General features: G+C 56.7%; 1 protein-coding gene and 1 long non-coding RNA gene across 3 annotated transcripts in view; one reads left to right on the forward strand and one right to left on the reverse strand.

Moving 5' to 3' along the window:
* Window positions 1-2,231: 2,231 nt before the first annotated feature.
* Window positions 2,232-10,622, reverse strand: LOC120514151. Its single transcript, XR_005630412.1, has 4 exons — window positions 10,142-10,622; window positions 7,468-7,520; window positions 7,037-7,163; window positions 2,232-4,781 (listed from the first exon to the last, which is right to left on the reverse strand). It is a non-coding gene; the product is annotated as an uncharacterized LOC120514151 (long non-coding RNA).
* The window catches only part of GATA2 (GATA binding protein 2), a 19,806-nt gene continuing 12,116 nt past the window's right edge, over window positions 4,771-12,460 (forward strand). Inside the window, exon 1 of one of the 2 annotated variants that reach the window (XM_039734343.1) lies at window positions 4,771-6,364. The gene's annotated coding sequence lies outside the window, so the exon portion shown is untranslated. Of the gene's footprint in view, window positions 6,365-11,465; window positions 11,598-12,460 lie in introns of those variants that run through there. The other variant, XM_039734342.1, reaches the window with a different exon arrangement.

The following is a 12,460-nucleotide window of genomic DNA, read 5'->3' on the forward strand; positions in this document are numbered from 1 at the left end:
CCATGCTCAAACATGTTTTTTTAAGCTGAAGGATGCAATTACTCCCAGATTTCTAAAGACTTTCTCAGGACCACATACCTCAGGTATGTAAGCACCACGTCAGCTGCTGACCAGGAGGGCAAGGATGAAGTAGGGGAGAAAAGAAACCACAAGACTTAAAAAAGAAACCCACCTGTGTTTGGTGATGGGCTCAATTCCTCAAATTTCAAATATTCAGCTCAGGACACATTTCCAGCCTTCTTCTCTTTAGTCCAAACTTTGAGACTAAAACATACATCCACCTTAAAAAAAACCCCAAACCACTAAAGATCCAAATCCCAGGATCTAAAGTTTAAAAATATGTAGGTTTGTTTTAGTTCTAAAAATGCAGCCACCTGCTCTCCCCGCAAAGGAGCAGAAAGCAGGGGGAGGGGAAGGTGCAGGTGTAGGTTTTATGGGTGCACAGGTGCCCTGGTTGGTAGGTGCCCAGCTGGGGCATTCCCTCCCAGGTGTGCTGCTGGGAGCAGGGGCTGCTCCCTGCCCTCAGAAGGTGGGCATGGCTCTGGCAGCTGCTGTGCAACACCTACTGCAAACAGCTTATTGAGAACACCCTGGGCACGAGCTGACTCTGGCAACACCTCTGTGTCCTCACCCAGGCTGGGGGAAACTGAGGCAGAGGGGGAAACTGAGGCAGAGAGGGAACGCAGGGTCAGGCTGGGATTTGGCTTTGCCCACAGCAGCTCCTGTCTCCCAATCCCATTGCCCCTCTCTGCAGCAGGTGTAGGAACAAACTGGAATGCACCATCCCTGCTAAAGCCCCCACCTGGCCCCTCCTGAGCTCCTCCAACAGCGTGGCTGGGGCCACTGGGACACCCCTGTGGGGCCTCCTGGGGATGGAGGGATGGGAAAAGAAAGAAAAAAAAATTCTTCCATCCTTTTGCCACTCTCGAGCTTCTCTCCATTTCCAGAGTGTCTACTTTTCCACATTAAAGGGGGCTGGAACGAATGTCACATTGCAGCATATATCTGTGAACAAAGCCACAAGTGTGAATGGCCACATACACAAATTCTCTCCCCTGATTTCCCAGGTTTTCAGGAGTGACCTTGGAAAAAGAGTGGGCCATAGTTCTTCATGGCACGGGTGATAACATGTTTGTCACCATTCAAACTGTCTGAAGGCTGCCCAGGTTTTACTTTATTGCATTTCGAGGTGTCACCAGGACCTGGTTGAATTACGTTGCCAACTCCTTCATAAAAAAAAGCAAAGTGACTTCGCTTTCCTGCAGAGAGATCAGGGCTCACGGGAGCCACTCAGATGTGTGTAACACTTTAATTTTTTATTTTTTTTCTGCAAGCCTTCAATAGCTAAAACTTGCAGGTGAGAGGCTTTGTGAACCCACTTGCACTACTAAATAAAAACGTTTAATCACCGCGGAAAGAAGCAGACACACACTCCGGTATCCCCAGCCCGCAGAGGGATTCTATGAATTGTTACCATGCGGAGCAGCCCCGAGCAGTGCGGAGCACCCGGAGCCCCGGGCGAGCTCGGGTTCAGCCTGGCTGCCGGGGCCGGGCTGCGGAGCGGGGCCCCGGCTCTGGCACCCGCGTAAAAACGTTTAATCACCGCGGAAAGAAGCAGACACACACTCCGGTATCCCCAGCCCGCGGAGGGATTCTATGAATTGTTACCATGCGGAGCAGCCCCGAGCAGTGCGGAGCACCCGGAGCCCCGGGCGAGCTCGGGTTCAGCCTGGCTGCCGGGGCCGGGCTGCGGAGCGGGGCCCCGGTTCCGACACCCGCGGTGTCCCGGTTCCGACACCCGCCGTGTCCCGGTTCCGACACCCGCGGTGTCCCGGCTCTGACACCCGCCGTGTCCCGCTTCTGACACCCGCGGTGTCCCGGTTCTGGCACCCGCGGTGTCCCGGCTCTGACACCCGCCGTGTCCCGGTTCTGGCACCGCTGTGTCCCGGTTCTGGCACCGCCGTGTCCCGGTCCCGACACCCGCCGTGTCCCGGCCCCGCCGCGCCCGCCGCTGCCAGAAGGTGCCGCCGTCCGCCTGCGAATCGCTCCCAGCCCAATTAGGCGGCAGGTATCGGCTGCAATCACGGCTGCTGATAGAGATAAATGGGGAAGGCACTATCTGCCCAACAATAGTGGGGTTTTTTTTTTAAGGGGAAAAAAAAAAAAAAAGAGAGAGAGAGAGAGAGAGGGGAAAAAAAAAGAGAGAGAGAAAAAAACAATTGAACTTTTCATCAGCTGCTAATCATGATTTTTTTATTGCTTTGCTTAGCATTTTCTGGGGAATAAAACCTCAGAGGAGCCCAGTCTTTTGTGGAAAATGAAAGGGCATATAAAAAAATGAATGTACATGGATTCTAAATATTTCAGGTTGTATGACTTTGTGTTTGACCTTAGCAGAAGATGAACTAATCCTGCAATATAATAGACTTTCATAGAGATATGGAAAATGGCTGCTTTTTTATCTCAGTTGCCATGGGAACCATCAGAGAGAAGGCCTAGCTGAGATGCAATAGAAGGTTATTAAATGTGTGCTTGTGTATATTGGAAAAATACAGCTTTTTGTCATCTTGTGTCACTCATAGGTCTTTAATGCGTAATGTTTAGGTTATTAATAAACTAACACAGGTCCATTTTTTACAGAGAACAACTGTGAATACAGCCATACAAAATTAGTACAAGTTGAACATTTGCAAAACTTTCAAGCGCGGGCAGGGGCTGCTGCTTGCCTGCAACATCCCATGAAAGTTTCTCTCTCTTTCCAGGCAGGAGATGAGCTTTGCTGGACAGGCAGAGGGGACCAGGAGACTGTGGGTGTCCTGTCCCCAAGCCAGAATCTTGCTGTCCCCCTGGTCCGGGGCTCCAGGGCAGTGCTGGCAATGTCATGTGCTGCAGAATAAAATGTTTCCTTGTCTGGTTCCTGGGCACAAGCTCAGGTACTGCCAGAGGAAAGAAGGGTTGGGTAAGCCAAAGGGACATCTGTCCCTGCCTCTGGGTTGGGGGATCTCCTGTCCTGGAGCTGGGGGCTGCACACCCAGACTGGAAGGCATTTACTGTTATGTAGATAGGTTTTGGGAGGAAAAAAAAAAAGACAGAATAAGAAACAAGAAATAAAGAGAGAAATCGAAAAACAGAGGAAGGGAGAAAGAAAGGAAGAAAAATCTGATACTGTCCTGAGCTGGAAGGGACAGACTTCACACTAACTCTAGGAGCAAATAACTCCCTTTCTGTGAGGTTTATTTTTGTCCCTCAGAATCACCAATTTCTTCCCAAATTTGGGCTGTCTCAGGTGCCCTGTTGTGCCTGTGGCTGAGAGCTGGAGGGATCGCCCAGCCCAGCCCGTGGAGGACCCAAGGACTGCCAGGGCTCCATGGGCAGGGTTTGGGGGGAACAAGCTGGGGGAGCCCTGGGAGTTTTCACTAGACTGACCCAGCTAAGGGCTGGGGCAGGACTGGGACACAGCTGAGCCTGGACGTGGCTTTCTGCATGGGGACAGAGGTGCTGCCACACTCTTCATCACTCCTGAGGCACTGCCTGCCCAGGGATGCAGGAGAAGGAGGCTCTGGGTGCAGCAGTGAGTTCCAGCAGGTGCCTGAGGTGCCCGGGTTGATGTTCACAACTCTTCTCCCATCCCTGCAAATCCACCGGTGCCTCAGCAGAGCAAACCCAAATTTCCAAGCAGGCTGTGTGGCAGCACCCTGCGCAGTGAGCTGCTGTCCCACCCTGCTGCCCTGGGTCGGGGATGGCCAGGGGACACTTTGTCACCGCACGGAATCCGCAGGGAAGACCGGCGTGTGCCAAGAGCCTCGGGGGTGTCCCGGGCCCGGCCGGGGGCAGCCCCGGTGCACAGCAGCCCCGCATCCATGCATACTAAGTAAAGCAAGGAATACATAGATTTTGCCTATCTGCCGATCAAACGCGGAGATCTGCTCTGGTAAATGATGCATTAGATGCGGTGGCTGTATTTGTTGTGTGAGTTTTGAAAGGGTTCCGATAATCTGGAAGCGAGAGATAAGGAACACCATTTATTCAGCAGCACTTTGGAACCAATTTTCAACCCTGTTCAACCCCATTCTACAGCAGCCTCCAGGAGCCCAGGAGATAAGGATTGGGCTATTCATTATCTTCACAAGGAACAAAGATTAGCTAGCAGAGATGAAAAATTACCCCTGGATAGTAATAATAAGGAAGCTAACCTGGAGAGCTGCTGAGCCTATATTCTCCTTGCTGCTGGTGCTGCTTCTTCTCTTTTAAAATTTTCTCCTTTTTTTTTTTTTTTGAATCAATATTGAAAAGGTTGGGGTTATTTTCTTTTTTTTCTTTTTTTTTAATGGGGGAGGAAATCTTCCCCCACTGTCCATCATATTTTTCAATATGATATGGTTGTTACCGTGAAAAAGAGCAGAGCACGGTCCCCCCTTCCTCTCAGACTTTCATATGACATCTTTAGTACGAAAGCTTAACGGGAAAGAAAAACATCCTTCTCTTCCAGCGGGCATGAGGGGAAAATCGTGACTCCCTGCCCGGCGGACCCCCCGTGTCTCTGGTGGCACGTGGGGGGTGACCCCGGCTGTCCCGGGACGGCTCGGGTGGGCGCTGCTCCGCTCTCGGCCCCCTGAGCCCCCGGCTCGCACACCCCCGCCTGACCCCGCTTGGGGAAAAATCTGCAGCCTTCAAACCCCACTTTTCCCGTAGTTTTTCCGCCTGAGCGACAGTTCCTCGTTTTGGAGTCGTTCCGTGCCGGGCGATCCCAGGACGCGGCTGCCGACAGCGTCTCCCTGTTCCTGGGCACAAGGGAAAAAAGAGGGGATCTATGTATGTATGTATTTTAATACCACATTCTTTTGTATTTTTCCCCTGCATAAATCTGGTGATGTATCTTCTCTCAGAGGATGAAGGGTAATACAGGAGGAGTAATTAAAACACTTACTTTGGAAATGGGCTGCGTGGGGCTGATAAGAATTATCTGCCGCATATCAAGGACCCTTTTTCCCCCGAACCATATCACAAAGACAGACAGAAAATGCCAGCAGAATAGGATCCCCCCCCTCTTTTCCCTGCTCACATTTTTACCTCCATTATGATGATAATTCCTCTCCCGCGAAACTTTTCTCCTTCCCTTCCCGAACCATATTTCGTTACCCCACCACCCGCAGGGCCCCCACCGGACGGTCCGGCCTTTGTTTCTGTATTAATACGGTTTTCCTGCAGCCTCGGGCGGGGGTCCCGCCTGTCCCCCCCTCTGGAGGATGGCGCCGCGCCCCCCGAGCCGCCTCTCCGCGACCCCCGCGCCCGTCAGCCCGGGCAGGAGCGGCCGAGGGGAGCGCAGCCCCGCGCACACACGCACCGGCAGGGAAACACCCGGCAGGTGAGGGCTGCCGGGCCAGGGCTGGGGAGCGCAAACATTTCCCAAAATATTCGTTCTGGCTGGATTTCTTAGCGCTCTACGAAATCTGTATTTTACCGTCTGTTTCCTAGCTATAACAACGACTCGGCGTGTAATATTTGCTTGTGCCTCTTCCAGCTTCTCTTGCTGCCTCACTTACGTGCAGGTGCATAGCCCGAAAGGCTGAATTTGGAAGGGAAAGGTGTGAGAAGAAGCATGAGGTTATGCAAAAACCAGGCTGGTCTATGTAAAAAAATCCAAGAGTCCCATTTCCTTCACTAGAGAGGGAAAGAAAATTAATACGACTAGGAGTAATTTATAGGAATAATTGATCCGACGAAGCGTCTCCCCCCCAGCCCACCTTCCCTGGGTTCAGAGGAAGAAACGAGAGGCTCGGGAGAGGCTGGGGCTGCGGCGCCGAGCCCGGAGCCCGGTTTCCCTGCGCCTGGGATGTGAGTGCGTGTTGTTGGTATAATATCAATTCATTTAAAATATGAAAGTCAAGTCGCGTAGACTGTGACAGCAACCGTAACAAAAGGTGCAAGCAACAGACAATGTGATGTGCTTGTACAGATATTGTAATGATGCAAATGAAGTGGAGGGGACGAGCTGCCGTATTATGTACATAAATACACAGCGGCTCGCTGTGCCATCCGCGAATGCAGGAGAGTGAGAGAGAGAAGGGGAGGGAAAGAAGGGAGAGAGGAAAGGAGAGGGAGGGAGGAGGGAGGAAGGGAAGGGGGGAAGGAGGGAACGGAGGAAAAAAAAAAAAAAAGGGCTCAGCTCGGAGCTGCTGCCAGTTTGAGGCAGCGCAGGCGGCAGCCCCTCGGCCGGGCTGCGCGCACCCTCCGCCCGCGGCACCGCCGCTCCCGGCGAGGGCAGCTCCGGCCGCCGAGCCCTCCCAGCCCGCGGCACCACCGGCGCTTCCCCTGCACCGTGCGGAGAACTGAAAGGAAAACGAGGACAGCCGGGAGAGGCAAGGTAAGGGGCCGCGGCAGCGCGGCTTTGCGCGGCTTTGCGCGGCCCTGCCGGCAGCGAGGCGCGGGTCCCGTTGCGGGAGCGCTTCCCTCGGGGCGGTTTTCCCCAGGGACAAATCTGGCAGGGTTCGTAAAGAACGAAAAGACGTCCCCGGCACGGCCGAACCTCGCGGGCTGAGCCGGCCGGGCGGAGCGCGGAGCAGCGCCCGAACGCCCGGGGGCACCGGGGGCTGCCCGGCTCTGCCCGGCCGCGGGGCTCTCCCCGCTCCGCGCCCCGCGGGCAGCGCGGCCGCCGGGCCCTGCTTGGTTGTTTTGATTTTTTTTTTTTCCCCATTGTCACTGGGGTGATTATTTAAATCTCCATCTTGGAAAGTTGCATTTCACCCAGGGCGGCCAGGCAGAGATTTCCCGGAGACAGGGTGTGCAGAGAGCCCTGCGTCCCCTCCCCGCAGCTACATCCTATCTCGTCTCTCCCTTTGTTGGCAGATTTGGGCATTAAAAAAAAAAAAAAAAAAAAAGAGAGAGAGAGAAGAAAAAAAAAAAAGATGCGAGGGTTTGTTCTGCCCCGAAAGCCGGCAGGGCCCGGCCCCGCTCTCTCTGCACCTGCCTGCCGGGGAGTCCTCCCGTCCCAGTCCCGTGCGGCAGCTTTACGGGGCTTTGCATGATTTAAAATTACCCAGGCACATCGGGCCACGGCCGCTCCTCTCCGCCGACTCTTTCACCCCATCGCCTTTTTTTTTTCTTCTGTTTTTGTATGTGCAAAGTTCCCCTCTTTATCCTCCTTTTGCTTTGGGGTGCTCATGCTGGAAGGCAAGAAAAAAAATATAAAAAAAGGAGAAGCGTCCAGCGTGCCTGGTTTTGATGCGATTTCAATAAGAAAAGCGATTTCACTAAGGGAGTGCGAGTTTCGGCGGCTGGGATTGTTCTTCCCCGGCGCACGGAGCATCTTTATTAAACGCAAATATTTTTTCCTCGGAAGTCTGAGCTCCGGCCTGGCTCAGCCCCGCGGCTCCGGGCAGGCGGCCGCGGGCGGGAGTCGAGTCCCGTTCTCCGTGCCGGGTCGGTCTCTCCCCACCAAAGTTTTGCGTGAGGAAAAACAAATCAAACCTGCGGGCTCGGCCTCGTTCCTCCCTCCTGCAACAGCTCCTTCCGAAATAACCCTGAAAGGAAAAAAAAAAAAAAATATATATATATATATACATACATACATCAAATTAAAGAGAGATCCTGAAAACGAAATCTTTCCTGGCAACTCCTGAAAAAGAGAATTATACCTTTTTCTGGACAAAGCTGCGCGTGTGTAACCTCCCCTTTCCCCACGCACGCATTTCTCTTCGGGAACTTACACAAAAGGCGGTTTTGTGGGCAGGCTGGGGTCTGCTTGGGGCTTTTCCTCCCCTTTCTCTTGCAGCCTAGCGAGCCGGGGGGCTGCGGGCACCCGGCAAATTGCGGACAAAGCGCAGGTGAAGGCAGGAGCGAGACTGGGACCGGGGTTCCCACGGTGGGGTACAAACCCCGCAGAAATCCCCCGCGGGATGGAGGATAGCTTATTTACAAAAGCAAGAAAAAAAAATTTCCGTGATTTATTCCCCTAGTCGTATCTCTAGCGGGTTTTTTTTTTAAATTTTTGTTTTTCTTTTTGTTTTTTCTTAATGCAGTTTAAGTCAGGGTCTTGTGGTTACGAGGTAACTGTGTCACTTTACAACCCCATCAGGAGCCATTAATGCTAGCTAGTAACGCAGGACGGGGGAAGCGGGGGAGAAGAGAAGCAAAGCGGAGACAAGACCGGAGGGCCGAAAACACCGCGATTTTTTTTTTTTTTAAGGCAGAAAGCAAAAACTTTCTCTCCCCCCAAAAAATCCAAGGCAATAGACCCGATACGGGTGTGAGGGGTGCTCGCAGGGACCGGCGGGCCGGGGCTCCCACCTGCGGCCGGGTGGGAGCCGCAGCCTGCGGGGGAGCAGGGGCGGGTCGCCCACAGCAGAGCCTGGCAGCCCCCTCCCCGCCGGGAGCAGCCCCCTGCCCAGCCCGCCCGGGGCTCTCACACCGCCCGCCGGCTCCGGCAGCGCCGCGGCCCCGTGCGCTGAGCACTTCTCTCCCTCTTCTCCTTTCTTTTCACGGAGTTTTCCTGCCCTCCCTGCTGCCGTCTGCGGGCTGCACCTCGGGGAGGCTGCGGGCAGCGCTGCTCGGGAGGTCTCGGCCCCCGCTCTCCGTTCATGGGGACAGAGTGTGGCCCTGGGGCACCCCAGGAAGGCGCGTCTGCAGGAACGTGCCCTGGGTCTGCGGGCTCTTCTCAGGTACATTTTTTCCCAGATCCAAATACCCAGAATGAAAGGGGGGGAAAAAGAGGAAGAATCCCCTCTCCGGACATGTAAATAAATGGTCCGTGTGCGGCGCCGGCTTATTTGTTTTCTGCCTTCTCCCCTGCCCGAGAATAGGTGTCAACTCTATCACATGGCACCGCTAACTGTTGCTAAAGCATGTTGTCGTCTCCCCCTCCCTTAATGATATGACATCACTTGTCAATCAAATCAAAATAACCAGTTGTGCTCCCAGATCTGGGAAAGCTCCCTTATTAAAAGAGAAAAATAAATTGCAACAGCAATAATAATAATAAAAATAAAGGTAATAAAACGGAGCCCGTAGTGCCCGGGGGAAGAAGGTGGGGGAAAGAAGGTAAAAAGGGCTTGGCAGGCGCGGGGTGAAGGAGCGGGGCCCGGCCGGACCCTCTCCGGGGAAGCTTTGGCAGAAAATTGAGGGAAGAGCTGCTTAACCAGCCGTGTGAGCGGCGGGCTGCGGAGCGGAGCTAAGCCGCTCGCCTCCAGCAGCCAGCGCAGTTCGCTGCCGCTCCCGGTGGGTGCATTAATTCAATTAAAAACCTCCGCCGTGCCGCCGGGGCGTTGAGCGGCCGAGAGCAGAGCCGGCAGCCGGTTCGCCAGAGCCAGGCAGCGGGGACGGGACACGTCGGGAATTTAAAACAAAACAAAAAAATTGGATAAAATGATAAAATAAAACAAAATAAACCAACATACTGCGAGCCGGCCGGTTAGGAAATCTCCCAGCTCAGCCGGGCTCTCAGCAGAAATCTTTCATCCCTGCTGGAGGGGTCATTTATTTCACAAAGGGTTTTAAGGGGAGGGGCTGCAGGAGGCGAGAGGTGGGTGCGAGGAGAGGCGCCGGCCGCCGGAGGAGCGCACCCGGCGGCGGGGAGCTGGTGGCCGGACCCCCGGGCCGGAGGAGGGGCGGGCGCCGGGACAGCCGGTCCCGAGGAGCCGGAGCCGCCGCCGCCACCCGCTCGCCCCTTTTGTTTTCCTTCGCCTGCCGGGCCTCGGGTAACCCGAGACGGGGGCTTCAGGGAGCCCTGGCCGGGCAGCGCCGGGGTCTGCCTCGCCATAAATCAAGCCGCCTGATTAATCTTTACAATTTGTCTTTTAAAACAAACACGAACGAATTATCAGCTCGTTAACTGCGATTTTATCACCTGCCTAAAACAAACAGCCCACCCCATTCCCCCCACCCAAAAAAAAATAAAAAATAACCCCCAAAAAACCCCCTCGTCCCCGTGCTGATGGCAGCAGGGCAGTAATTAAAACATCCAAATTAATTAATAAGCGTGTAGCGAGGAGGTGGATTTCGCTGGCGGGCGGGAGCGGGAGCCGGCGGGGCCCCGGTGATCCCGGTGGCCGCCGCCCTGCTCCAGCGGCCGGGGCTCCACGGGCACGGCGCGCCCGGCCCCGGCCGCCTCCGGCGCTGGGTACAAAGAGGCGCCGAGGGGATCTACCTGCAAAGGCCCGCGTTGGTTTTATCGTCACCTTTCTTTCAAAACATTAAAAAATCCACTCTCGGGTGATACTTGGGTGATTTTGGTGCATGTAGAATGAAAATCGCTTCGGAGGGAGAAGCCGGATTCTTGGAAAGCCCGCTTGGTTTTCTCTCTGCCTTTTAACTTTCCCTTTTATATATATATATTTATTTTTTTTTTCCATTTTTTGCTTTGTTTCCCTTTCCTCCCGGTCACCACCGGGCTGAGGCTCCCGGGCACGCTCCGCAGCGCGGGGCGCATTTGCCCTCCCGAACCCCGGCCCCTCTCGCACCAAGCCCGGCCCCGCTCCTGTCCCCGGCCTGCCCGGGCCAACCCGCCCGTCCCGGGAGCAGCCCGGCTCCGCCGCCCCTTCCGCGGAGCTGCTGCCTGGCCCCGCCGCCTGCCACCCCCCCGCGGCGGCAGGAGGGGGCCAGGGGCGCCGCGGTCCCGGCGCCACCGCGCAGCCCCGAGGTCAGGGGCCGGGAGGAGCGGGACACCCGGGCTTGGGGCGGAGGAGGCGGCAGAGGAGAGCGGAGGGGGAGGGGGGGACCGTAATCGCCTCCCCCTGTGCCAACCTTTAGGTCCCCCAGTATGGCCCCCGATGTGGGTTCCCCCGGGGGCTGCGTTCAGGGTCCCTTGGGGGAAGCTTACAGGGAGACAACGAGGGGTGTGGGGGGAGAATAGTAAGAGAGGGACCCCCACGTCGCTCCGACCAGGCGTGCTCCGCAGCGAGGAAAAGCAGTTTTATTATTATTATTGCCATCATTATTATTATTATTGTTATTATTTTTTTAAAAGTTCATTTCCTGGCGAATTTGGCAGTGACGGGTGACGTCAGAGCCCCGGCGTCGTAGTGACTGGGGCGGTCGGGCCGGGGGAGGCCGGCTCCAGCTCCCAGCCCCCAGCGCTGCCCGCCCGGGGCGGGGGCGGCCCCGGGGGCAGCAGCGGCAGCAGCAGCGGCAGCAGCATCCCCGGGGCCGCCCGCAGCCCCCGGTGGGGCCCGGCGCAAGCCCCGCACGTCCCGGCCGCGCCGTCGGGCTGGAGCCGCGGCCGCTGCCCCGCGAGCCCCGGAGCGGCTGCTCCCGCCCCGATCCCGGGCAGGAACGGTGTCCTCGCCCCGCGCCCAGCTAGGAGGGCTGAAGGATTGCCATCAGCGTTTCCCTTTTTCCCCGAAAGCAGCGGCTGAGGAACCGGACAGGAGCGCCTGGGGAACGGGACAGGCAGCAGCGCCCGGCCGCGCTCCGGGGAGTTGTTTGTGCCTTTCCCATTATTATTATTATTTTCCGCCCCAAAGGCGGACCGGTTTATCCGCACCTTGGCGGGTGGCGAAGCCAGGCCGGCGCCCCGGCTGCTGCCGCTGAGCTGCAGCACAAACTCCGCAGAAAGCGCCTGTTGATTCGGGATGCACCTCTGCTCCCCGCCCCAAAGCACACGAGTAATTGCAAATATTGAAACTGTGATGTTTGGGTTTTGTTATTAATTATTTTAAGAGAAAAGTGTGAGATTGTGGGGAAAAGATTGGGGGGGAAAAAAAAACTATTAGCGATGTCGCAGCCCCACCGGGAAAGCTGTGCTCCGTCCCAGGGTCCTTGTGCCTGGCCCGGCTCGGCTCGGCTCGGCTCCCCGGGCCCAGGGCTGTCAGCCAGCCCCAGCCCGGCTCCGTGCTCGGGCCGGGGAGCGGGCAGGGTCCGTCCCTGCCCTGCAGCCCTCTCGGCGCGGCCCCGCTGCCCGGGCCCTGCTCGTCCCGTCGGTCTCCGGGGTCGGCGCGGAGCCTCGCAATTATTTGTTTTATAATTATTTTTTTTCCCGATCCAGACAGTTATTTCAAACTAATGTGACCGGGTGAGGTTTGTCCCGCTCCCGGCTGCGCGCTGCTGTGCCTGATTTAAGGGATTTTAGCACATTTATCTCCCCGGTGCCGATTTCCAGCCCCGGGCATCCCGGCGGCGGCGCTGACAGTCCCGGCTCAGCGGCGGGGCAGCACCCGGCCGAGCCGGCCCCATGGCCGAGCCCTTCCCGCACTCCACCTTCGCTCGGCCCCCCTCTCCCCGCTCCGCATCCCGCACTCCCCGGCGGGACCCCCTCATTTGCCGTCCCCGCCCCGCAGGGGCGTGCAGCGCCCGGGCGGGGAAAGCCCCCACGGCGCTGCCGGGCGAGATGCTGCGAGCAGGGGGAGAGGGGCGGAGGAGGGGGGTCTGCCGCGCTCCCCCCCCCCGGGCCGGCTCCGTTTGGGGCGGGGGGTGCGGTTGGGGGCGGTGTGGGGCGGCGGGATTGGCTGGCCCCGCCGCCGGCCCTCCG

Source organism: Passer montanus, unplaced genomic scaffold, assembly GCF_014805655.1.
Source record: "Passer montanus isolate IOZ18808 unplaced genomic scaffold, ASM1480565v1 scaffold9, whole genome shotgun sequence".
Lineage (NCBI taxonomy): Eukaryota > Metazoa > Chordata > Aves > Passeriformes > Passeridae > Passer > Passer montanus.